Here is a 23,899-nt window from a genome sequence, read left to right on the forward strand (position 1 = left end):
CTAAAAATTCAGCTGGATATATTCGAATGAAATGATTTCCATGGATAAATTTTATGTGTGAATTGTCTGTCCCTCACCAAAGGGACAGAAATTTCTCCTACTTTTTCTTTTGTTTGTTTGTTTGTTTGTTATCTGGGATGCAATTCAACTAAAGGAATTACTCCACCCCACACCTGAGAAAGTCAGCTGAAAGTTTCTGCTGTCAGAGATCACCTTTTGCCCGTGCTGAATGACTGCAGAGGTGTTTGGGGTGATAATTGCCAATGTCAGCACAATGATCTCATGTTTAGCCTCGCTTTTTATTTATTCTCCAGCGCAATCATTATTTTCTCTTTTCAGCAGCATTAAGAGGGCATTTCAGTTTACAGGAGGCTGCACAGCTGAGTGAGTGGCTGTCTTTGCCAAACCTCCGGGCTTTTCAGAGCACAAATGCCTCGAGTTACCCTTCTCACTTGGCTCAGCGAGAGGCTCTAGGTGTCCAATGCCCACGGCTAATCCTGCCTTTATTCCTCCCAGCTGCGAGCTGGATGGGCTTTGTAGCTCCCGCGGGAACCACTGAACAGTGCGGGGCTCTTCCCTTCTTCCCTGCAGCGGGGGAGGCTCCTCTGCCCAGAGCCGGGTCCTGGGGACACCCAGGGAGCAGCTCCCGGGGACCTGCGGACAGGGAGTGCCACCTGCTGTGGGTACCACAGCGAGCAGGATGCTTTGGGAGCAGGTACACAGCGAGCTGGGTGTTTTAGGGGCAGGTTCCACAGCGAGCCGGGTGTTTTAGGGGCAGGTACACACCGAGCCGGGTGTTTTAGGGGCAGGTTCCACAGCGAGCTGGGTGTTTTAGGGGCAGGTCCACAGCGAGCTGGGTGTTTTAGGGGCAGGTACACAGCGAGCTGGGTGTTTTAGGGGCAGGTACACACCGAGCTGGGTGTTTTAGGAGCAGGTACACACCGAGCTGGGTGTTTTAGGGGCAGGTTCCACAGCGAGCTGGGTGTTTTAGGGGCAGGTCCACAGCGAGCTGGGTGTTTTAGGAGCAGGTTCCACAGCGAGCTGGGTGTTTTAGGAGCAGGTACACACCGAGCTGGGTGTTTTAGGAGCAGGTTCCACAGCGAGCTGGGTGTTTTAGGGGCAGGTCCACAGCGAGCTGGGTGTTTTAGGGGCAGGTTCCACAGCGAGCTGGGTGTTTTAGGGGCAGGTTCCACAGCGAGCTGGGTGTTTTAGGAGCAGGTCCACAGCGAGCTGGGTGTTTTAGGGGCAGGTCCACAGCGAGCTGGGTGTTTTAGGGGCAGGTTCCACAGCGAGCTGGGTGTTTTAGGGGCAGGTACACACCGAGCTGGGTGTTTTAGGGGCAGGTTCCACACCGAGCTGGGTGTTTTAGGGGCAGGTTCCACAGCGAGCTGGGTGTTTTAGGAGCAGGTCCACAGCGAGCTGGGTGTTTTAGGGGCAGGTTCCACAGCGAGCTGGGTGTTTTAGGGGCAGGTACACACCGAGCTGGGTGTTTTAGGGGCAGGTACACAGCGAGCTGGGTGTTTTAGGAGCAGGTTCCACAGCGAGCTGGGTGTTTTAGGGGCAGGTCCACACCGAGCTGGGTGTTTTAGGAGCAGGTACACACCGAGCTGGGTGTTTTAGGGGCAGGTTCCACAGCGAGCTGGGTGTTTTAGGGGCAGGTTCCACAGCGAGCTGGGCGCTTTGGCAGCGGGTTTCACACTGAGCACGATGCTTTAGGAACAGGCAGCAACCACCTGTAACATTTTAATTCGCCTCCTTGTCCAGCTTTTTCCAGGCTAGAGCTCAGGTAATGCTCTCCTCAGCTGCCACTGATGGTCAGGGTGCTACAGGAGGAGAAGCACTGACTGGATTGCTACAGTTTGTGTAGGAAAAGGAATTCATTGCATGTGAGTCCTCTCTTGATTTGATTTTTCAAACTTAGAGCAAGTTTTACTTTATATTTTAACTTCTGAGAAGCAGCATGCTTTCAGACATCTATAACACTGACAAAATTCAAAACTGTGTTCCAGTTCCATAATTCTAAAATGTGTACCAAAATGATATTTTGTAACCTTAGCCTTTAGTGGATCATACCAGCAGCTTATCACCACTGTTAATCAGAAGAAAATCTTAATTTATAGCAATTGAGGGTATTAATTATCTTAAAATGGTGAATAGGAAAAAAAAATCATTTAAAACGATCTGTCTGTGAGTTAGGACTCTCCCTCTTGCAATCAATGACTGTCAGAGCCCTGAGGGCACCAATGGGTCCTATCCCAGTCCCCTGGGTTATCCCATCCCTTTGCTGCAGCCTGAAAATGAGGAGCTAAACCAAACTCATTTACAGCTGCTGCGTGCTAGCAAACCTCACTACAGACCAGGCTGACATGATGCAGTTTTAATAGAAATGCTGACACCCCTTCACTCTTTTCCACAGCTCAGAGAACTGGGAAGAAGAAGAGATTTCATAAAAAGCAAACAAACCAAACCAGAGAGGATGCACAGGATAAAGAGTATTTGGCTCCACACCTTTAATCACAGTGCCACGTCAGGGAGTGTTGGCATTGGTGTACCTGCTTTATTTTACCTTTTATTTTCACCTAAGAAATTGAAGCAGTTGTGACCCACCCTAATTTCTAGAGCTGACATAATGCCCTGGCAAGACAGCAAGACCCCTGTCCCAGCCAGGAGCCAGCTGCAGAAGAGTAGGGAAAATAAACTGCTCTGGAATTTCCTGGAGTGTGAAAGCGCTCGTAGGGTTTGGGTTTGGGTTTGGTAGCAGCTGAATTAGCTCACGCATCTTTTGGGAGGGAATCTTCAGCCTTAAAGCACCTTGTCCTAAAAAAGGGCTTCCCCATGTCAGGTCCCTCACACAGGGTTGTACTCTTTCGCACTCCTTCGGGTTTCTCCCACCTGATACTGGGCTCTGTGGATTGTTTTTCCATGACCTGACAGCTGGAAGTCTGGCTGGTTCCTCTGGGCACTTAAGGCCCTGCTGTGGACGTTTCTCTTGTAAAGACATCACCAGAAGCTGGTTTAGTGCTTCTGGAATCTCCTACAAGGGAACATGAGCTGGTGAAGGGTGAAAACACCTTCCCTGCAGGCTGTGAGCACAGCTCTGGGGTGTTCCAAGCCGCTCCCGTGTGGTGAGAAGATTACTCTGAGACCTTCATGACAATTCTAGCTCCAAAGCAGCTCGTTTGGGGGCCCTGTTGCCAACGGGAAGAGTGTGCAGAGGTGCTGGGGCAGAACCGCCTGACCTAGGATGGGTTACTCCTGTCCAGGGGCAACTCAGATTGGAAGGGACGTCTGGACATCACCTCTCCTGCTGCCTGCACAAAGCAGGTGCAGTTCTGGCAGGTGCCTCAGGACCCTGTGCTGCTGAATTTACAGCTGCCTCATGTTTTGAAATGCTGGAACTCTTTGCTGGCAGGAACAGCCCCCTCAGCTGTGCCTTGCCCGGGCTGAATTCCCGGTGGGCACTGCCCGTGGAAGGGGCAGCACACCCAGAGGCAGGTGCCTGGTGCCTTCCCAGCTCGCAGCAGAGGTTTTTAGAAGCTGTGCAGTGATCCTTGGTTCTTCTGCCATCGTGTGGCTGCCAGAGGGATGCTGGGCTGTGTCCTCTGTGCCGGACAGGAGCTGGTTTCCTCAGCAGTGACAGCTTAATGAACCTAAGGTCTGCTAATGAGGACTGGCTGCGAGCTTCCTCCCTCACCTCAGCCCTCCACCAGGAAAAGGGATTTACAGGACTCCGGCAGCTCCCACTCCTCACCAGCACAGAGGAATGGTGGAAAGGACCCCTCAGCTTGGGGTGGAGGAGTTTGGGATCTTTGTTCCCACAGAATCCAGGGTGCAGGGCACACACAGCCTCCAGGTGCTGAGCTGGGCAGGGGCTGCCCCGGGGGGCTGGTGGGGAAAAGCAGGTGCTGTTTTCAGCCACCCCAATCGATGTCCAGCTCTGGGGCCCTTAGCAAAAGGAGGACATGGACCTGCTGGTGCAAACCCAAAGGAGGCTGTGAAGATGGGAATGGAGGGAGCACCTCTCTCTCCTATGGGGAAAATCTGAGGGAGCTGGAGTTGTTCAGCCTGGAGGAAAGAAGGCTCTAGGATGACCTTATTGCAGCCTTCTGGTGCCTAAAGGGGCTCCAAGAGAGCTGGGGAGGGACTTTTGACAAGAGGCTGGAGTGACAGGACAAGGGGGAATGGCCTTAAACTGAAAGAAGCAGGTTTAGATTGGATACTGGGAAGAAATTCTTCCCTGTGAGGGTGGGGAGGTCCTGGCACAGGGTGCCCAGAGAAGCTGTGGCTGCCCCTGGATCCCTGGAAGTGTCCAAGGCCAGGCTGGATGGGGCTTGGAGCAACCTGGGACAGTGGAAGGTGTCCCTGCCCATGGCAGGGGGTGGGACTTGATCATCTTTAAGGTCTGTTCCAACGCAAACCATTCCATGGCTCAGCTGTGCCCTTCCTGGTGAGGCTGAGTCCCCCTGGGGATTGTTACTGAGATCAAGTAAAGTGACTGGGGGATGCAGAGCAAAAAGGCAGAAGCTGTTCCCAATCTTCTGGCTCTTTCCAGCAATATTAGGGGGGGAATGACTGCAGTGTGAACAGCAACATGTGTGAAAGCACAGGGAACAAACCCTTGGGCATGTGATGGGGTGTAAATGGATGAAAACCGTCTAAGAATGCACCCAAGTAGGTTAAATCGTGCTATCCAGAGATGCTGTAAATAAATACAAGTTCTGCAAGCCCTCTCAGTCCTACAAAGGAACAGAAAGAAGAGAGCCTTAAATTTTCAATATTTGTTTACATTAAAGCAGTACAACTCATTAATTTTTGACTGATTTATGGTCTTGCAAATAAAACAGATTTCTGTAAGGAGCTGAAGTTACACTTTCATCACTTTTGTGAAAAGAAGGAGAGAGCAAGGTGGTACAAGAAGACCATCTGTAAAGAGGGAGGAAGGGAAGGAAAAGGTGGGAGAACATTTCCTTTCCCAGCTGTGATACACTGAAAGGAGAGGGGTGATGCAGCTGGGAGATGAATGTGCCTCTGAGCAGTGGGATCTTCCCAAGGAGGACCTGAGTGAAAAGCAGCACTTCTCTACCTTCTGACCACCTTTGTCTGGGGTGGTCTTGTGCTTCTCGCCAAGGCTGAAAGTTCTTTCTCTCTTTATTGTATTGACACAGCACTGCCCGTGGTGGTCCCTTGTGAGGAACTCAGAGCAAAACTGCAGTCAGAAGAACACAACCCTTGAGCCAGATCTCCCAGTGCCAGGTCTCTTGCCTATCCACAGGCATTTATTGCTCACAACACCAGACCCAGCTTCCTCCAGGACAGCATCATTTGAGTAACGTGGCAAGTCTTTAAATGGATGGCATCCACCACTCCCTAAGGCCAGAGCCTGGCTTGGTGCAGTGTTTTGGTCCTTTCTGCACCCTGCAATGTGTATTTACACTCCAGGTACAGGACAGCCCTACAGAAAGCTCCAGGGTGTCTCCTTGGTTGGCACAACACCCAGACAGCTTCCTTCACCGTGGTCAGAACGGAGGTGCAGCCTAAGAAAGGCAAGTATTTATACCTCGTGGCTCAATGGCAGCTGAAGAAGTTCTCTCTGTGTTAGAAAGTGTCCAGAAATTGCCTCTTCACACATTTCCCTACCTTGACACTTTCCTGTTAGAAAAGGGAAACGGTGAAAAACCTCAGTGCCACCTCCTTTCCTTCAGCAGTGATGCAGCACGCCAGGGCAGCTGGTACTCAGTGGGGTGCAGCTCTGAGCCCAGGTTATACCCTAAACCCACAAGGTGCAGCACACAGGGCATTCAGGACATTGTCCCCTGCAGTTTCAGGAATGTGCCTGTTTAACTTGTTTATTTCTGACAAAGCTGTCCTGCTGAGGGGGCCGTGCAGGGCATGGAGCAGCACAGCTCAACAGCTGCTCAGTGATTCACATCTGGCTGTGGCTCCTTGGGCTGTCCTGTACAGGATGAAGACTTGACCCAAGGATCTGGATGGGTTCCCTCCAACTCAGCACATTGCATGATTCTGTGTGTGCCTTCACACCTTGAGGTTTTCACCTTATTCCCAACCCTCTGCCACCCTGAGTGCATGCTCTGTGCAGACACAGAGCCTCTCTGAGAGCTCAGCAGCCACTGCAGAGCTGCCTGGGAAAGCTCATTCCCCTGCCTGGCAGCCACAACTGCAAGGTATAAAGAAGATTCACATCCTCCACACACCTGTCATCTCACCTCTAGGATATTTCTGGATAGGTCCATTTCCCTGACAACCTCTCCCTCCTCAAACAGAAAGGGAATGCTCCAAACCACACTCCAAACCATGAGTTTCTAAGCCCAAACATTTAAGTATTTACACATCCAGGCACTAAAAGCTGCTTCAGAAGGTGAAGGACAGAGAGGTTGCAGACCAGGACTTAGCTTAAAAGCAGCTGAACGTTTCACTCCAAGGGCACTGCAGCTCCAGAGCCTCTGCCCAGCATCACACAGGCCTCAGTCCACACATCCTGGAGCTCTTGATGGACCACTTGCTCCACTGTGATGCATTTTCCTGGTCTTAAAATCAAGAGTCATACACGGTTAGAAGGGGAAAAGGGATTTTACCTTGGTATTTATTTTAAGGATCCTTAGGTGCACACGTCCAGATCATGTGCATCGAGACGCACCCCGCCGAGTCTATGTCTGTCCCCCTCCCCCCAACATGGGGTATATCATTATAGGTGTTACTAATTAGCAGATCTGTCAAAGATTCCCCAATGAGAGGCTCAAGTGAGCCCCCCCTCCCCAAGGAACCTTCCCCTGGATGGTTCTTTCTTGGTTTACAGAATGTGTTCTGGAGAGGACCTTGGGCTCTGGGGCACACTGATCCCCAGCTACGAAGCTTCTAAAATGTTGAGTCTCTCAGCTTGACAAACAAGTCCAAGAATGTAGGCAAAAAGCACTAGGAATGCAGGAGTTGTAAAAAGGTATAACAGGGGTATAAAAGAAAAGGCAAAAATCTTCATGGCATCACTGTGGTGCAGACAAAAGGCTCAGAGCACTCAGCAAATGAAGATTTCAGAGAACACTTAATTTAAAAGCTAAATCTAGTATCACAATGATGCTTGGCAGTGCTCCTCTAATAAAAAAGTTATTTGCCTGAAGACTCCCACCTTTCAAATGAGAATTTGATACCTGATGAAAGCTGTTTTCCGAGCACCTTGTTTTCCGTTCCTAGAGCTGTCATTGTAAAATCCCAAATGCTGTGTTGACTTGAATTAAACTGAGAACCTTTAAACGTCCATGCTGAAGTTCAGGTCCCTGAGGCAAAAAAAAATCAGTGCTGTTGCCCACCCAGCAGTGCTCAGGAATTCAGTTACTCGAAATGAGACGTGATAATCCCCTCCTGTGGCTTGCTGAGGGACACAGAGCAGAGCCAAGGGCCACTCTGGGCTCCCCAGCAACTGCCCCACAACACCCCACAAAGCACTTTGTGATTCAGCTGCTCAGAGTAGGACAGGGCAGTGCCACAGGCTTGGCTAAAGCAAGTAGAGCTCTTCCTCCGCTCTGTAAGAACTGAGCCCACTCCCATTTGGGAGGGCAAGAACCATTTCGGTTTTTACCTTTTTTTCTATGTTCTCTGTACTCTTTACATGTATATTTGTAGCCTATTGCATTAGTGGGTAGTTTTCCCAGTAATTTTCCATGCCCTTTCCCCTAGGCAGAAAGACAAAACGTATTCCAAGGGCCCCTACCCTATCCTGGCTCTCCCTGGCTACCAAGGTTGAAAACAGCTCATAGAGACACATTTTCATAAACAAAGTACAGCCAGTACCAAGGGGGGGCTCCAGAGAAGGGGTTTGACCTGGGGGGAATTGCATCACCACTTGTCCTCCTAATTGGTGATTTTTGTCAATTATGTTAAATCCCTAAAACCTATAAAACTCTATTCACCCCCGTGGGGGTGGGCTTTTTTGGACATTTTTCCATACCTGCCCCTGGAGGCCTTCAATAAAGATCCACTTTTATATTACCTCTGATATTAACATTGTCTCGAAAGCATGTGTTTTTTCATTTCTAGGTTGAAAAAGGCATCAAAGGTACAACTACTCCAGATGACTTTTGTATCCTGTCTAGTCTCAGTGTCACCTTTCCTCCCTGCTGCATGGCCCTGTGTCCCCAAAATGCCCACTGAGCCTAATGGGAAGCCAAGCAGACACACACCCATGAAATTCCCTCACCTCCCACCCCAGCTCTGCTGACCTCCGTGGCTGATTTGCTTCTGAGTACCTGCCTCTGTCACGGCCAAGAGAAGTCCTTGCTCTGCAATAGCACATCTGATGCCTTGTGCTGCTGCATTAGACTTTATGACATGGATTTTGAAAGCAGCCCGAGGTTATCAGCTGTAAAAGCAGCTGATATGACAGTGGAGGTTTATCCAAGCATCGCTCCCAGCCCTGGGACTGACAGCTCATCAATGGGGAAGAGACACTGGGCTCCAGATCAAACAGCACATCCTTAGAGAGGATGATAAAAATAGGAGAGCAAACCTGCTCTTTCCCAGAAGCACAGCTGCCTCAGGGCACGCTCAGCAGCACTGTCCCCAAAGCCACATCCCAGGAGGGCATCTGCTCCAAAGTCAAACACAGAAGCGTGTGCGGCTCTCCCCTGCTTCCTGAACAGTTACTCAGTGGTGGTTTCTATCACAAAACACCCAGGAGCAAAGAAAACCCTTCCAGAAACTCCCAAGCTCCTTCTGGGGGCCTAGTGGGGACCAGTGCTCCAACAGAAAATGTTACTGAGCCTCAGCAGCATTGGTGAGGCACCCAGGCAGGGGAGCAGAGAGGAACAAAAAGCAGCGGGATGTTCCTCAGGGCACTGCAATTCCTAACAATTCCCCTCCCACCAGAGGATGTAGATTCAAGTGGAATGGAGAACCAAAGCTCAGCTTTGGTCTGGACTTAGCTCAGTGCCAAAAGTACAAGCCAAGCATGTCTGAAAACCTCAACAAACCGTTTCCACGTGTCCTTTGCTGCTGATCTTTCCCTCTTGCTAAGATTTTCCTCATCTCCTCTTCCTTGCTGCTCCTGCCCAAACCTGGCTTTAGGAGCACCTCACTCTGCTGACCACAGACCTGGGGAGGCTGAGAAACACCTGCAGTGTCACAAAAACAGGGCTCCACAGGGTTCCCACCTGCCCTGCAGGACATGTCTGCAGAAAACACTCTACAATCATGATGCACAGACCCACAGTGGATGAGAGAGAACAATTAATGGGTTTTAAATTTCATGTTGTTTTTCAGCTGAAAAAGAAGTCTGGGAATTTGGAAGGCTGGTTGTTTTTTTTTTTCCTTTTACCTTTTTTATTTTTTTTAAGCTGCCTAGTATGTCGGGGGGGAAAAAAAGCAGAAAAGAAAAAGAGAATCAGCCTTTGCATGTGATTCATGTCTAAAAACACCCACGCAGCTCATTGCACTGACCTCAAAAGACAGAAATGCTGCAGCAAGACACTTCCAGAGAGAGAATCCACGGGCACTGAACCACAGTGAACAAAGAGCTTGTGAATTATCAGCTCCTCAGAGCTAATCTGCCAGGCAAATATTAATACAAACACCGTTGATCCCCAAGTCTCATTGTTTCCAAGTGATACTGCATTTTTTGAAGGATGGAAACTTGTCACTGCCTTCAGCGGATCTGAGCTGGGAGAGGAAAAATGAAAAAAGGGAGAAAAACCTAATAAACCAAGGAAACACTTCTTCTCCTACTGTGTAAGCAAACAGCAACTGGGTATGGCCAGGATGGCGGAGGTGCTGCTGGGTTTCACCAGGCTATTCAGGAACACTATTCTCCAGCTCTCAAAATGTGGTACTGCCAGCACTGCCCGCTGTGCTGTCTCAACCTGTCCCACATCAATCTGCTCCAGAGCCACTGAGAAGGGGCTGGCACTGCCCTGTGCTCATGCTCTGGGTGTCAGCACAGTGAAATCTCGTTTCTGGGGACTGTCCCAGCTCAGCCCAGCGCAGTCCTAGAAGTGAAGAGGATCTTTATCAAAGCATGACCCGAGGCCAGGCACAGGCTCATCCCTGCAACCGTCACTGGATCCAAGCAAAGTAAAATCCATCCTTTCCTCATCCCAAGTAAAACCAGTAAAGGAGGAACTTACTGCCTGGATATCTCCAGATGAATCTGCACGAACAGTTACAAACTCATCTGTGATTTAGAGAGCTCTCAGACCTCAGAGCTTGGTTTCCAACCTCTTTTCCCACTGCTTCATGTGGTCTCCAGCCAGTTTCTGACTTCTCCAGGAATTTTTGGACTCCTGGCAAAGCAAACCTCTCCATAAAGATGGAATCACTGGGGAGTTTGCAGAGAAACCCTCATTTGCTCAGTGCACATCCAAGTTTGGAACCGTAGCCCTCAATGTTCACCCAATTCTTCCTCAGCAACAAGGAGCAGGCTGCAGCTCTCTGTGGTGTCGAGCACCTCTGTCCAGAGACAATGAAAAAGCTGGAACACCTTTTCCAGCTATGAAATCCACAGCAAGAACCTCCAAAGATCAGCCACAGATTCAGCCCTTTGAGGATGGGGAAGCCTCTACAGCCTCAGGCTACAAGAGTCACAAGATAGTCATAACTGAAAAGAAAAATCCCTCCTATGACAGCCTGAGCACTGAGCCTCCCAGCCCAGACCCCTCTGAAAAATTCCCTTCTTGGACTTATTTTGGAATGAGATGACCTGGACATCAGAACAACAAGCTCTTACAATTCATTAAAGCTTTACCTGCATCCAGGACAGTTTTTCACATTGTTAAACATTGTTCTGGGAAATTCACGAGCTCAAGATGACTGTGCTTCAAAAATGATGTATGCCTGAGGGCAGAACATCTTGTGCAAATACAGAACAATATCAACATGCAAACCTGACATTTTTCCCTGAAAGATAATGAAAAACAGTTACTAATGCTCTAACATACAGTTTAAGAATTTTACAAGAATTTGCCTTTTGTTTTCTAAATAGAAATCGTTTTTACAGTTAAAAAAAAAAGCTTGTATAGAATAAAAAAAATGTAAGAGGGCATAAAATTGAGTTTGAGAGATGATGAGTCGCACGCCTGTCCACCAGTACCTGTGTCACCTCTAACAGAAGCTGAAAGCAAAGGGAAAGAAGGTAAAGAGCAAGACAAGGCTGTGAGATGCTGATTCTCTCTAACACCTCAAAACCCTTCCAGCTCCTGGGACTGTGAGCAGATGCAATTCCTCTGTCTTTAGCAGCCCTACAGGGATGTCTTCCACAAACTGGCCATTACCCCCTGGATCCCATGTAAACCTTTGCTCCCCACGACGTCCCTTTGCAGGAAGATCTCCAGTTCAGCTGAGTGAACAGCCACAACTTTTCCTCGCCTCCAAACTGCTCCTATCACTTTTATTTGGTGGCTCCAGGTGCTTGCAGTGGGAAAGATGTCAGCAGTGAGTGCCCAGCACTCTGCTCATGTTGTGTGTACGTGCTGTGGGCAGAGAGCTGAGGTTTTGGAGTAGATGCTGAAGAGTGCAGCAGAACAGACACTGGAATTGGCTACAATAACATAAAGCCTTCTGAGAGACTGCTAGGTTCCCTCCCAAGTTGTCACAAGGCAAAAAAATTCACAAAGGCTTCACTGTCAACCTTTCTGCATGAATAAACAATTCAAAAATAGCAGAATTCCCTTTGATACAAAAAAAAACCTGGCTTCTGCTAAGCAGTGCTGTTGAACAAGCAGCTTCTGTGGCACTTCTCCTCTATTGTTTCTTCCCTGAGACAGGCTCTGTGCTGTCCTCGTTCCAGGTGACGCCTGTTAGCGGCGAGAGAGTGCGACAGGCACTTCAGAAGTTTCCTTTTTCACCTGTTCCGGGGAGGAGAGCTCTGAAGCTCGCAGCCCTGAAGTGATTTCTTGCCATTTCCTCTCTTTGTGCTTCGCTGCAGGTTTCCACCTCTGGTCTGCAGCACCCCAGGGAAAATACATACTACTTGTAAGCTGTCAAGGCAAGGTAGCTCACTGAAGGGAGTCATAATCAGGAGGCTAAAATTAGCTGTAGAGCAGGCTGCATCTTCAGTGGGAAACACTTGGGTGTTGCATACTGATCGAGATGGAAAACCGGGAGAGCAGCCCTGGATGCAGAGAAATGACAGGAGCAGCATTTCCCTTCTCCCTCCTTGCCCTGAAATACGGCTTCTTTTTTAATTTCTGTACACTCCTGGTCTCTAGCCATTTTAACCAGAGCGGTGCAGAGGCTTTCCTCTCTCCAATGCTTTTGTATTGTTTGTTTTTGTTTGGATTTTTTTCTTTCTTTCTTTCTTTTCCTCTCCTCATTTACCCCTTTTCCTTTTCTCCAAAGAGCTTTCTTGCATGGAAAATGGCAGCCACCTGCTCCTATTGTGAAGCTGCTGCAAATGGGAACAGCCACTTTACTGAACACAACTGCCTTTGGGCAGGAGCAGGCCCAGCTGGGACTAAGATCTACAAGTGGACAATTAGCAGCCAAGTAGTGGACTGGAGCTGGTTATTTTTATTGCTGCCCCGAGGAGATAGGTCAGGCAAGGCAAAACATTAGGATAACCAGCAAACTGTAAGCATCTGAAGCTCTTGCAAGCCCTGAAATGCCTCATTTCTGCTCAGCACCGGGCAGCAGGGAGATGTTTTTCTCATCACCATGTTTGCAGCATTCAAGCTGTTGAAAGAGGAGCTCGATGATCATTTTTCATGTGTGATTTTTAAAAGCCAATTCTGCATTTTTTTTCTTTGCTCACCACATCATGATCTGTCACTGCCAGCTGCCACTGGTCATTGGTCACTGGTGGTGCCAGAGTGGCATTTTCCACTCAGGTGTGCATGAGGTGAGACCCTCTGTGCCAAACCCACATCTCTAGAAACAGCCCAGAGACACAGGACAGCCTCCACGTGACCCATTTGTCCAGTCCTGCTGCCAAAGGAACCAAAAAAGAGGTGGCCACAATTTTGTCATGATTCTTTGTGCATCACTACCATCAACCAGCACTGCCCTGCAAGGCCAGGATGTGCATCAGGTGTGGAGATCAGGAAGAATTTCTGCATGGAAAGGGTTGTCAAGCACTGGCACAGGCCGCCCAGGGAAATGGTGAAGTGCCCATCCCTGGAAATGCTCAAAACCTGTGTGGATGGGGCACTTGAGGACGTGGTGGTGGTGCTGAGTTGATGGCTGGAATTGATGATGTCAGAAATCTTTTCCAGCCTGAGTGATTCCATGATGGAGAAGTTGCCTTAAGCTGTGGTGGGTATGCCACTGGAAAACTGCAAAGCCTGCTAGGAATGACCTCCCTATTCACAGACATTTGGCTGGATTTTACTTCTTTCCAATTTTCAGGTGTGTTTCATTGCAGGAAAAGCAGAGACAGAACAGAAACCTGCTTGTCTGAATCCTCCATGTGCTATTACGACTGCTTTTCGAGCCACAGTGACACCCTGTGTAGTGCCAACCTGGCAGCTGAGCTCCCAGAATAGCTGCACAGGACTTTTTTAAAATCTGTTGTGATGTCAGAAAACTTCCCTTTTTAGCCTTTGCCTCATCTATCAGCTATAACTTGCTCGTGGTTGCTGAGCCATAAATAGAGGCTGGCAGTTAATGTAGGCTAAGGTTCACAAAATCATTTCAAGGAGTTAAAGATCATTAGGAGAGAGCCAGAATCTCCTACAGGGTATTTGTTGCCTTAACCTTATGGCAGGATGAGAGGCATGAAAATGGGATGAAAATGTGCAATACCTTATTATAATGCAGCAAAGTTTTTTCAGCATATTTTGTATCTATCATCGTGAAAGACTTAAGGCACCAAGCAGATAAAAGGCGTTGTTTGACCTAAAAAAGTCAAAGGTTGAGAAGGGGGGGGGGGGGGACAGACAGAGGGACTTGTGCTCAACTTCCAGAGCTCAGTTCATCTCTCCCTGCAGTGACTGAAGGAATTATCTTCCACAAGGCAGCTCTGGGTGAAAATTTTATGCGGAGGCATCTGAACACACATCAGAAGTGAAACAAGGAACTGGAGCCTGCCCACGTGTGGGTGCCTGCAGCTCCACCAGTGCAGCTCCCCAGCAACTGGGACACCCAGCACAAGCTGAAAACTGGTGGGGACCCAGCAAGGAGAACGCAGACTTCTCCCTCCTCACCCCTAAAACCCTCTGGGACCTTCTGAAGTTGTGCCAGTTGGCAGGGCAATGACCACTACTCATCCCAGGCAGACCAAACCCCACCTCAGCTCTAAACATCTCTGCCACAGCCAGAGAATCAGAAACATCACAGAGTCCAAACAGCAACAGGAATGTAGCTAAAAGCTGCTAGAGATGGACATTTAAACCAGAAGCATTTGCTGTTCTTCGTTCCTGGTTGTTTGCCACAAAGCAGGAACGTGCAATGACGACTCACGTGCATCCACTGCTTGAGGAGTTCACGAGCACACCCAGGGCTCACCCATTGCTCTGGCAGTCGATAGAACCTTGCTTTGCAGGGTCAGATCCTGGGGAAGAGAAAGACCAAACCTTTAGGGGAGGAATGAAACAGGAAAAACCTTCTCCCCCTCCAAACCGACAGTGAAGCACCTTATTTTTCAGATTTCCATTCACCTCCTCCTCTTTCCCCAGGTCAGAGAGGGCAGCTGTGCCTAAATACTCAGAAAGAAACAATTAAATGGTGAGTTTTGGGAAGCAGGGAGACTGCTTCTTTGGAGAGCACAGTCTGCCCTTATAAATCTCAAATGATGCAGGACAGAAGGCTTCGTCCATTTCCTTCACTGAATTCCTCTCCTTGAACAGATGTGCTGGGACTCTGCCACCCCCCCTGCTCCACTCCAGCCTCAGCCACACTTCATTCATCTCCTTCCTTTTTCTGAAACCCGAGTTATGCAATCCCAGATCATTCATTACACCCTGGCAACCCTGAGCCAAGTGGAGCGTGACAGAAACACGGGGAAAACGGAGCCAAGGAGCAAACCTTGATGCAGCCCATGGGAAAACTCCTGCACGTGGCACACACATCCCTTCAGCACGGAGCAACAGAGCTGTGCTGCAGCACATGGAACAGCAAAGGTCACAGGCAGAAGGGGCTGGTATCTAAGAGAGGATTTTATTTTCTTTTAAAGCCGAGATAATTTCCAGTTCCTTTTTTTCTGCTTGAGTTGGAATCTTCGAATCTTCGTAATTTTGTATTTCTGGTTTTGTATCTCAGATTTACCATTCTGCCACTGCATCTTTAGCAGCAAGACCGCATCTTTCACCATCTGATCATATTCCCTCCTCCTCCTCTTTTTTTTGTTTCTTCCCATTTTTTTACTCATCGGGGTTGCCAAGGCATCTCTGTCTCCTTTACCTGGGAGCCTTTTGTAAGAGTAGCATCATGGACCAGCCACCTATTGCACAGTTGCTTGCATCTACTTGTTATGAAGGAATTAACCATCAACAAAACCATCTACCAGATAAATCAAACTGCGTTGCACCAATCAGAACTTTTTTTGGTGGACAACTGAGTCAGCCACAGGAGAAGAGTGTTCAGCCCCAGAAGGTCCTTTGCACGTAAACCAGGACCCACCAAACAGTATTTACATAATCATGAGAAAAAGATCCCCAGTCTTTGATCCCAAAGCATGAAATAATGGGCTCATAATTATTTGAGAATACTGTCATAACCACTCTTTTCCATTACTTTAGGACAAGCAGCAGGAACACAGCCCTTCTGCCTAGAATAATTTCTCCAAGAGAACAGCAGTGACATACAGAAGATCATGCAGAGTTTATAAAAGTACAACTCTAGGATTATTTATCTCTGTGGTAGAAGTTCAGGTCTCTGCCTGGTGACTTTCATGTCGTTTCAGATAGGGATTCTTGGAAGATTTCAATTTCAGATTAAAGATTTATGAACTTCATGTTAGTGACAGCATAGCGAGCCTGCAGGTGATCTGTCCAAAGGCATCTGGTATTTGAGGACAGCACTATTTTAATCCAAAACAGTTTCTTTTGGGGTTTAGCTTGTCTTAGGAAAATAGACAGAGAAGACTTGCACCTCAGAGATGCTTAGCTATCTACCCAGATTGGCAATCAAGTTAAAAACAAAGTTCAGTGCAGGTGCTTATCTGTTACACTACACTATTGGTTTTCCTAATTGCAGATTCAGTGCTTTTCACTCAAACCAGTACACAGCCTTCAGTAAGGACACAGAAGGAACATTCCTGTGCAACTCCGGCCACTGCCAGGATTTTGGTGCCCTAAAGCTACGCTTTGCAGGAGAATGAAGCACTGAGGTAGACACAGGCTGCAAAACAAGAATATTTTTCACACGGGGATTCAGGGCTTGTGGGAAGGCACCAATTAACCTGAAATATAATCCCGACTGAAAGACAGAACTGGTGAGGGCAATACATTAAAGGGAGAGCAAGGGGCCATGAGATTACATCACGCGACCTTTGGGGCAGCGCTCATTCTGATTTAAACGTTCCGTTCCCAAGGCCTGCCGCTAGATGGGAATAAAAACCAAACCAAGAGTCGAGAGATGCTTGGCTTGAGCATCGCTGCCGAGCGTAGCCGCAGGAGTTTCCCAGCTCCACACCACAGCCAGCGAGGCCAGAAGGGAGGCACTGGTCCCTTGAAAGCCCAGCAGAACGACACGAAGCGACCACAGCACCCAGCAGCAGCTGGGCTCTTCAGCCGTGCCAGAGGAGCTCATTTCGCAGTGGCACCTGATGCTGCTGTGGGCACAGGGCAGAGCCAGCCCCAGGTACAGTCCCTGGCCACGAGCCACCCAGGAGCTTTAGGGAGTCCCTGCCCCATATTCTTGCAGGCATCCACCTTCCCAGGAGCAATCCGTGCTCTGCACTCCGCTCCCAATGGAGCTGGGCTTCCCGGAGTGCAGCTCGGAGAGAAAAGCAAGTTTTTCCTGGATGTGTCAGAGAAAAGCTTTGTGTCACAGTAGTCCCTTACAAGCCTGCCTGTGGATCAGATATCCCACTCCATCACTGCATTTAGGGTGAAGGGCAGATAAGCCACCCTCACTTTCTGATCCCAGTTTATCTCAGATAGCTCAAATCTTCTGAAAAATATGCAGTAAATCAGTGGATAATTGTAGCATTCAGCTTGTCTGGAGCAGACATCGTGTCAGACATCAAGGCAGGTCTGATTGGCATCATTTTGGCGTCCAAGATTACCTGAGATAGCCTGGGACAGAGGTTTCAGCAGAACAGCTCATTGCTAAGCCTAGGGATGCCTATGGATGGCAAGGTTGTTCTAGCAAAACAGTCTCCTCCTAAACAGAGCTTTTAAAAACACCAGGTACTCGTGGAAAACTACTGGATTTGGGGTAAAAAAACCCAGTATGAGCTCAAAGCCCATTCAGAGCTCTTCTTTCATCATCTACCCCCACTAAAACTAGTGCTTTAGTAGAGACAACCAAGTGGATGCACCTGCTTTGTCACCTTCCCCCAAAGATCATCTTTCCACCAGGTTAATTACCCTGAGTTACATGAATTAGTTTGGCCTCATCTCCTGTGGTCACTTCTGGTGATGGGAGTGTGGAGTTCATTGCTTATCTGTCCATTCCTGGGATTTTTCCTCCCTTTTTCACCCATTCCTGGGATTTCTCCTTCCTTCACATTCCTTTTGGCCTTCCTTCAGTAGGACCACCAGGCTGAGACACTCAGCTGCCCACTTCTCACCTTCCCTGCTCTCTCTAGGAGAGGGAACCCGTGGTCTGTGTTGTACGAGGTGGTCACCCAGCTCCAGGAGCTCAGCTTCTCTTCAGATGCAAGGTGATATTTAGAGGAGATATCAGGAAAGATTTCTCCATGGAAAGGGCTGTCAAACATTGGAACAGGCTGCTCAGGGAAGTGGTGGAGTCACCATCCCTGAGAGTGTTCAAAAAAGGTGTGGCTGAGGCACGTGAGGAGGTGGTTTAGAGGTGAACATTGTGGCGGTGCTCTGTTGATTATGGAATTGCTGTGATTGGAAAAGACCTCTGTGACAGGCATAAGGATTGGCAGAGTTTTTCCATGGCCAGACAGGGTCATTAATAGCATTTCTTGCCGTGAGGCAAAGCCAGGGTTACCTGGTGCCAGCTGCAGAGGGCTCCCAGGAGGGGACAGTCCCCTTTCCTGTCCACAGAGCATCCCCTCACATGCCCAGGCAGGGCCTTCACCTCCTGCCACTCCACAGGGATTGCCATCTCCCTGCAGCAAGGCCTGTGTGGTCCAGAAGGAGAATTTTAACTAGAACATCTAAAATACTGGAATAAGTGGGACTTCTCGAAGCACCACAGAGCTCCAAAGGTGTCAGGAGCTAAATTACTGCAGAAACACCCAAGCATGTGCTGTCAAGAGCAATGATGCTTTGGCAGAGAGGATGGACAAAACAGCTTGACAGACCCCTTCTTTCCATCCTGGCATCCCTAATTGCTCTGTTAATGACTTGTAATTGCATCCTATGTGTCAGGACATATTTTGGTTCCTTGCTTGATACAGCACTGGGGCCAGTAAGATCATTCAATTAACTGCACAGTCCAATACCTCCCCAAGCACCAAAGCCTCCCATCCCAGATCTGCTGGGATCCTCTTCCTGTACCTCTGCAAGGGCCTGAGGGAGGAGGGAGCAGAGCAGAGAGAAACATTCATTCCCCTCATTTAAAAATGTAAAGCACATTCAGGACTGCATGTAATAGTGCTGTAAATCTTATTTCCATAAAGTACCTCCAGGGCTAATTCACGAGACATTAATCATATTCCAGCTTCTCCCAGCTGTTAACTCATCTGCAGGGTTTTTAATAAAAGATTTTGTGTGCATTTTCAAGAGGAAAAATTGTACCAATGAGGGCTGGTCTACTTGGAGCTGAGATTTCCATGGTCTGGAACAAAAGCCAACTTAGAGGCTTCCAAGCCTCTGCCCAGGAGGTTTCACTCCCCAGCTGAGCCCTCTCCAGCTCCAACCAGGGTGACCTCACGCTCCATACTCAATAACACCCCATGGTGAGGAAGTTTGGCTAAGGGACAGGCAATAATCTATTTCCAGGTCACTTCCTTCAAGTGAAATCTGATTTATTCCCAGCCAGTTCATCGGTGTTGTTCAGTGGCAGAACCCTTAATTACTCCTTTAAATCTCATTTTAATTTCCAAGTGCTGCTCCCTTCTAGCCTCCTGGAATTATAATCTGAGCTGTGGATAAACACACTTTTTCCTTGTATCACAGGATCACAGAACACCTCCCCAGCCAACCCCCATCCTTTTCCTCCAGGTGAGCCTGGGACAGCAGGGGAGGGATGGTGTTGCCAGCCAGGCAGCAGGTCTGCCCTCAGCAGACCTTCCTCAAGCTCCTTTTCCATATGCAAAGCCAGATTTGGGAGGATTGCATTGTCTAACTCCATCCCCTAAATCAGCTTGTTGGCTAATCCTGTTTTAAGTGTACTCCACATTTGAGGGAGCATCACCGGTTGCAGAAGCCCCTCTTGCTCCACTTAATTACACAGAATAACACTAAACCCAGCCTCAAACTACAGGAGCCTCCTTGTCACAAGGCAGATGATTTCCAAAAGCAGTTTCCTCTGCACTGGGGAGTTTGTAAAAATTAAAAGCAGGAGACACCTGCATCCATCTCAAAGGGAGAAAGCTGGGCAGCTTCCCATGATCAGGACGAGTAGTTTGCAGTATCAGCACTCACTCAGGGTAGTATTCCTACCTGATAACTCAATTTTTCTCTGAGTTTCTTATCGACTTAAAAAAAAAAAAAAAAGCCAATTTAAAAATCAAAAAGCCACTTCACACTGAAGTGTCCAGGTCTTCACATCTGCTGCTTTCCAAGGGAAACTTTTCAACTTTTTCTTTCCTTCCCTCAGCTGAAGTTAATCAGCAAATTTGCATCAGTTCCTCAGGCTGTGTCTTTAGGCAAGGAAATCCCTGATGTTACTAAATTTAGGTATTTCTTTCTTTCTTTTTAAAAAAGGGCATGGGTAATAAAAAGCCAAATTAAGCACAGGTGGGACCACATCAGATTTAGACAGTGCCACAGGGAAAGGAGAGCTGTGTCTTAGTTTTCACTGGAGGAGAAAGTTGTATAAGCTTAGGAGTAATTGTTGGTGAGCAAATAAAGCCTCCATGAATCAGTTTATGCAGCTTTCCCTGTAATTTTCCCTTGAAGACAAGCTTCAACCTCCTACTTTTACTACAATCCTCTGTGGTGTCAGCGTCCTCCAGTGATCCCAGATGTGGAATGGGACCAGCAGCTATTCCCACCTTCAACCCCAGCTGTTTTGCCAACTTGAAGGACCCCCATGGCTGGGTTAAGGCTGACAGGAGGCCTCAAACTGCTCACAAAAAATGAGCATTCGCCAGCATGAGGTGGAGTTTCAGCCAGCTGAATCACAAGCAGTGCAAAGGCAGCCAACATCTGGACAGGCCATCCAACCAGGAGGCTGTGCCTGCACATCTGGCAAAGTGCTCCCAGGGTGAAGCTGCTGCCATACAGCAGAGATGGGCAACCAGAACTCGCTGGGAACGGGGACTCGGGTCTGAGCCTGCACTGAGCACACAGACCAGGGGAGGTATAACCTCACCAAGAAGTCACGTGAGTATTTGTAAAGATAAAGCAAAAAGCAGAAAAAACCAACTCAAAAAAAACCAACCCCAAAAAAGCCGTGAGCAAATGGAAGTAGAAATGCTGATTGCTGCTGTGTTTGGGTAGGAAAGCACAGCCCGTGCTCCAAACCCTTTTGTCTGTTGACATCTACAGAACTCCTCTCCCCAGGCTCAGCACAGGCACAAATGGTCCCCTGGGGACTGTCCCCTTGGTCCTTGCTCTGTCTGCAGCTCTCTGCTCAGAACATTTGCTCTGCCTCTCTCCTCCCTTCTCTTTACCTTTGCTTCTTCCTTTCCAGGAGCCTTCCTTCAGAGGTGACAGTCCAATACCGCAGCTATGCCAGATATGTCAGTCTCCAAAGAAAGAAAACGTTTTTTTCTGGGATTAGAATCCTCTCTCCTGCTAATCCACCACCCACCATGCTGCATGCAACCTGCTGTCGCATCTCAGCTGGGTCTTTAACACCATAAACTAGAAATACCTCATTAAAAGCAGAAATATTTAGGAAAATCCTATCAGCACCCTGACTGTGCCATGGGTTGGACCAGGGACACAGCCAGCAAAAAAAACCCAAACAACAAAAACATCCCCCCCCCCAAAAAAAAAAAGAAAAACCAACTCTGATTCTTTTTCTCACCTTTCCTTTGTTTTCCTTCCTAAAAGATGCTGGGTTTTTTTTCTAGGTTTCTGTAGGTTCCCCACTGCCCCACACAGCCAGAGAAAAGAGGCTCGCCACATTGCTGCCAGACAACCTTACTCACGAACTGAATTTGCTTTGCTTCTTCCCAAGGTGAAATGCAGATTCTCAGCACTGCTATTATCTACGTGCTTCTTTTGAGCAGTAAAAAAAGCCAGTACCAAATGTTATTAAACCTATGGGATACCAGCAGTTACCTTCATGTGTTCCACTCTGTGGGGTGTTTGTACTTCCCTTCCCACAACCCTCACTGAAAACCCAACCCTCCCCCCCCCAAAGACCCAGCCCATCACACATTTGGCTGCTGGCAATAATTATTTTGGAGTCCCACAGCTGCAACTGAGTAGAACCACCATGAGTTCTGTGAGCAGCTTAATTTGGTCATCTGGATAATCTATTTGTTTTCTTAGCGTTAGGTAGTTTAGATTGATTTTGCTATTATTTTCAGCTCCAAGGGAAAGAAAATTCGTAAATAACTTGAAAAAAACCAAAAAAATTGTGACAATCATTAACGGTCAACAGAGCATCAGACAAATCAAGCTGCAGCAGCAGCAGAGATCGCTCTGTGTGAGGGACAAGACCACGAGCTCCGTGGGCACTGCCAGGTCAGGCTTGGGCAGGGCTGGTGCTCCATGAACACAGCCAAGCAAGACACTCCTCCCACTTCTAGCCCCACACAGCCATGGAAATCCAGTTTTTCCCCTGAGAAAAGAGGCAGTGTGGGTCCACAAGGCTGCAGCATGAGCCAGGAGGGTACAGGCTCACACAAGACACAGCTCTGAGCCTGACCTTCCCCTGAAGAGCTCAAAACCTGCTGGGCCAAAAGCTGGTACCAGGCATGCAGCAAACCCTCTGCCACCTGCCCTGCTGGACATCACTGCTGTACCACCCTGTGTCCACTCAGCAGCACATCCTGAGCACCAGAGGAGAAAATTAAATCAGCCCAAGCTCAGAGCTCCAGACCTAAGATAGAGCCAAAGCCAGCTTTTCTGCTTCAGAAGTCCCTCATCATTTTGGCTTTTCTTACCTGATTTTTCTTGCTCCTCCTCCTCCTCACCACCAAAGTCTCAGGCAAATCTTTAGCAGCAGATCCACATCTCCACGCCCTTCTGCAGAATCCTCCTGCTTGACCCAGCCCCTAACCAGCAGCACCACACAGCACCCCTCCAAGCATACAACCAAAACCATCTCTCCCAACTCCACCACCAGCCCAACCCTTCCCCCAAACCAGCCCTCTCCTGCTGGGCTTTGCCCCTTTTAGCTCTCACTCTAAACCCCTGTGGCAGGCAGGGCTGGCTGAGCCAGGCTGCTGATGGGCAGCTCTCTTGAGTGTGAGCACCAATTCTTCTGAGATAAGGCGCTCCATAGGAAGGAAGGGTGGGCAATCAAACACCACCTCTTTTCCCCCTCCAAATTTAAGATTTCAGGAAGTCAGGGAGAAGTTACTGCCTTTTTAGGAAGCATTGTTCATACAGCAGCACTACAGCACTTGGTGCTTCTCTGCAAAGTGTTCAGGGCCAGAGAAAATGGCCCCAAGTTATGTCAGGGGAGGATTGGATTGAATGTGAGGAAAAATTTCTTCATGGAAAGGATTGTCAAACATCAGAACAGTGAAGTGGTGGAGTCACCATCCCTGGAAGGGTTCAAAAGAGGTGTGGATGTGGCACTTGAGGACAGGGTTTAGTGGTGAGCATGGTGGTGGTGCCAAGTTGGAGTTGATGTTCTTAAAGGCTTTTCCCAACCTTAACAATTCCATGATTTCTCTGTGGTCTGCAGGTAGCATAAACCAAAGCTCCTCCTGCTGCTTGCTCCCAGGATTTAAATCACGTGGGGTCTGGGACACAGTCCTAGCAACAACAGTTCCTAATTTGTGAGATGTCAAAGCTGTTTGCCATCCTATCCTTAGTCCACCCTCCATTTCCCCCACCCCATCTGCCCATTCTGTGGCTCAGAAAATCACACATCCCTCCACAAACTGCAGCACCAAGAGCAACACTCTTCATTTCCAGAGCATTCATATGAAGTCTTCAGCAAGGCCAAACACTTTAAACAAACACTTGAAGACATGTTCACATCCTGGGAATTCTTAGCATAAGCAGATGGATTGGTAGATGCAGTGGATTAGTTTGGGTACAATATAATCCAACGTGATACCCAAGTGATTCAAGCAAGGGAAACAGATGCAATGCCCTGCTTGAAGGAAAATAATGTGTTTTCTTGTCAAGATGTTCTGATGCTGACCTTCCCCCTGCATACACTTCCCATAAAATAATGCCCTGCTATCATCCCTGGCCAGATGGCCACAGGTTTCTCTAAGTGAGCAGCATAATTCCCACCTACCCTGGATTACAGTGACTCCAGGGAAGACTCCAGTGGAGAATTTCCAGGCAGGACAGTTCAGGACTGGCAGCACAACCAGTTTTATCCAAGCAGAGATTTGGACACCTGGCAGGGAGGAGAAGTAGCAAACACTGAGGCTTAATTTTATGCCCAGTCAGGCCTTCACACCTTCTCACTCAGCTCCATAAATTAGGCTGCCCTTTTCTTAAATATTTGCTTGGAACAGCTCCTGACTTTATCCTGGAAGATGAAAGATAAACTCTGAGGCTCCTGCATGAGGCCAGGC

Source organism: Coloeus monedula (assembly GCF_965178545.1).
Source record: "Coloeus monedula genome assembly, chromosome: 12".
Taxonomy (NCBI): Eukaryota; Metazoa; Chordata; class Aves; order Passeriformes; family Corvidae; genus Coloeus; species Coloeus monedula.